Raw genomic sequence first — 3,739 nt, forward strand, 5'->3', positions numbered from 1 at the left:
GCCTCGGGCATGGATGTGTGTGATGTCCGTAGGTTAGTTAGGTTTAAGTAGTTCTAAGTTCTAGGGAACTGATGACCTCAGAAGTTAAGTCCTATAGTACTCAGAGCCATTTGAACCATTTGATTTGAAACGGTAATAGCGTAGTGTACCTGATACCGGAAAAACCATGAAATGCTAAATACACTCCAGAAATCTGGCGCACTAAACAACGAAATCTACAATTCGTGCTGGTACTAAAGTAATAAGCTGCATTTAGCACGGTTCGTGCGGGTACCCCGTCGGAGGTTCGAGTCCTCCCTCTAGCATGGGTGTGTGTGTTGTCCTTAGCGTAAGTTAAAGTTAGATTACGTAGTGTGTAAGCCATAGTCCTTACCACAAATTTCCAATAGTGTGAACAAACAGTTGCGGAAAATCTCTTTTACTGCATCAAATTGCGGTAGACAGTGACCCGTTACTGCTTGTTCATGAATTAAATTGCTGTTTGACGGTTACATACTTAAATGAGACATTATGTTTGTGATATAACTGAAAGAAAGATGTGTTATTACGAAAGCCGCTTAGTTTATCACCACAATGCCCGCCGAGGTGCCTTTCAAATTGTCCGCTGTTCATAGTGCGGCCTTGGCAAAAGGGGGGAAATCGTTTCGAATGGGACCCTCTTGACGGCAGCCGAGTAAAGACCGTGGCGCAGACGCAGTGGTGGGGTGGGTGGGGTGGGGTGGTTTGGATGCCACCCGGCGCCGCCTCCACGCTCACAGGTAGTCGGCGGGCCAGCGGCACCGGCGCAGGCAACAGCTGACTGCAGCGGACCTCTTGCCGAGGTAAGCCGTCTCTCTAGGACAGCCCACGATCCAAAGCTGTACCAGTAGCAGCTGCGTCACAATACCACTAGTCTTTCCCACCATGCTGTTCTTGTTGCTCTGCTTGCTTCCAGACTTCCTTTGGAGTAAATTCGAGAAGCAGAACACAAAAAAAAATAGCAATATTAGTCCCCTGACTACACACGTAGGAATAATGTGCTTGAAACTTTGCACCTTACTTCCACAGTATATTAAGCAATAAATTACGCAGTTTGTTGTGGAAGTGAAGATATTCCAATCTCACTAATACTTCTACCATTGAGAGTCACTATCATGTAGAATTGCTTCATTGATAACTGTTTCGTCATTTGATTGTTAAAATGTAGTCCGGCCGGGCTCGAGCTTTCACCCTTCATCTGATACGATACTATGATTTGTCATCGGTTCTTCTATGTTATTAATGCAGAAGATAAGTCAGCTAAAATTGCATGCAGTGCATTTCTGTTACTAATAGGGTAAAACATTGTTGTGACCCCTTTTAGTAACCCAGGAGACTTATATCGGTCTTACACCCAGATGAAGAAACTGGAGAACAACATTTATGCAGTGACATCTTGTGATAGTGTTCATACCTGGCCAATGGCTGTTTGATTTCTTGCCAGTGAAATTAAACAATTACATCTATTCATTTCTTGTACTTATTACGAAGTGAAACAAAATGAACTGCAGCAAGGAAATGCTCAGACGGAAAGGTGAGTATGCCATTAGAATCAGGCATAAAGTAGGATATTCTCGATCCCCACCAGATGTTGCTTGTTTATTTCGTTGAATAGAAAGCTGTCTGCGAATAGAAAGCTGTGAAATACATCTGTTATCCGCCGGGCGGTTGGTTTCAAGCGCTTTATTGTTCCAATTTCAGCGCTCTTGCCTCTCACTGAACTTTAAACCGTTGCCCTACTGACGGAAGACCTGTAGTGTAAAGTCCAACGAATCCAACGTAATGCGACCAATGCTTTTAGTCAAATAAACAAAGGGTAAATAACGACTCCTGTAATTTTTCAGGCCACCCAAACTGCAGCTTTGAGCGTATCTGTTCCACAATTGTGAAAGGATGTTGGAAGACTAAAACAAAATGAAGCTCCATGGCTCACAAATGCCTTTCATAGCCCATCAACCTCCGCTTCAAAGTTCTTTTCAGATAAATCGTATAAAATAGCTTTCAATAGGTATCTCCACCAGCAACAAGAAACGATGTATAAATCATTTGTTTTTCCATAAGTCCACATGACTATGAGTCAAATATCTATGAAATAAACACCAGTTTATAAAATCGTAGGAACATACTTTTCCCCTTATGTACTTCCATATTCGAAAGCCAACAAGCTACATTACTTTGTTAAATTTCCTCAAGATTCTGCATTCAAAATAAAATTTTGTACATCACCACAATTACCACCACCATCACAATCGCAACAATCATCACCATCATCTCCATTTTCATCATCGATATCATCGTCACCAACATCATCAGGATTAGAATACCTTGAATTACCACTTCCTTCAGGATAAGAATATATGTACTTCATCTTGAATCTTATTTTCCCATTCTTTACGAATAACGTTTTCCTTGATAAGAGAAGTTCGTCTTTCGCCTTACTGCAGACTTATTGTCAACTGTAATTACCATCATTTTGTAACAGTCAGCCTAATTTTTATTACTTCGACAACAGGCGCAACTATTTGAGCTCATATACGCCAAGTCCGCAGCTCGTGGTCGTGCGGTAGCGTTCTCGCTTCCCGCGCCCGGTTTCCCGGGTTCGAATCCCGGCGGGTTCAGGTATTTTCTCTGCCTCGTGATGACTAGGTGTTGTGTGCTGTCCTTAGGTTCAAAAATGGTTCAAATGGCTCTGAGCACTATGGGACTCAACTGCTGAGGTCATAAGTCCCCTAGAACTTAGAACTACTTAAACCTAACTAACCTAAGGACAACACACACATCCATGCCCGAAGCAGGATTCGAACCTGCGACCGTAGCGGTCGCGCGGTTCCAGACTGTAGCGCCAGAACCGCTCGGCCACCAGCGGCCGGCTGTCCTTAGGTTAGTTAGGTTTAAGTAGTTCTAAGTTCTAGGGGACTGATGACCATAGCTGTTAGGTCCCATAGTGCTCAGAGCCATTTGAACCATTTTTTTGAACCATATACGCCAAAAATCCGGCGAGAGACACACTATAGCGTTTTTAACCCAAGAACTTGGGGTGGGCGTGGTGGGAGGGCGGATGTTACATTGCTAAATCATTGTAAGCGTTACCATTCTAAATTTTAGTCAAATGAAGACATGATTATAGGTTATGCGTTCGATAATTATAGTTATTGGATGTAGTATAGTACGTTACATACGAAATTAAGTACAAGACGTTCTACGCTCTACTACAATCGTAAATTTTTCGAGTGTTTAGTAGTCTAGAGCTACTAGCTGCTTTGCGCATTGAAACAGACATGGAGCGAAAGGAAGTTTTGAGATAGATTATATAATGATACGACAGAGATTTCGAAACTGGGTTTTAAACTACAAAACATATCCAGATCCTGATGTCGACACTTCTTCTTCTTCTATAACTGTCACCGCACATCACACGTCTATCGCTATCACACGTCTCTAAAGAGACAACCTCAGGTCTTCCACTTCACCAGCTTCTCTTGGAATGGTACATCGAGGTTTTCTTTGGCCCTCTGTGATCTGTCATTCGCTTTACATGTCCATACCAGGCGATCTGCCGTCCCTCTTTGCAGTGTAGCTTTCTTGAGCCTGGATTATTTCCCAAATGCATTTCTTATGTGCTCTCGTCAAGGTATTCCACACGGTCTTCTGAGATTCTACAACCCTCAGTTTGCATCTTATTTTCCCAGTAAGTCCCAGCACTCGCATTCATAAGTTGTTA

The sequence above is a fragment of the Schistocerca nitens genome, chromosome 1 (assembly GCF_023898315.1).
Source record: "Schistocerca nitens isolate TAMUIC-IGC-003100 chromosome 1, iqSchNite1.1, whole genome shotgun sequence".
Taxonomy (NCBI): domain Eukaryota; kingdom Metazoa; phylum Arthropoda; class Insecta; order Orthoptera; family Acrididae; genus Schistocerca; species Schistocerca nitens.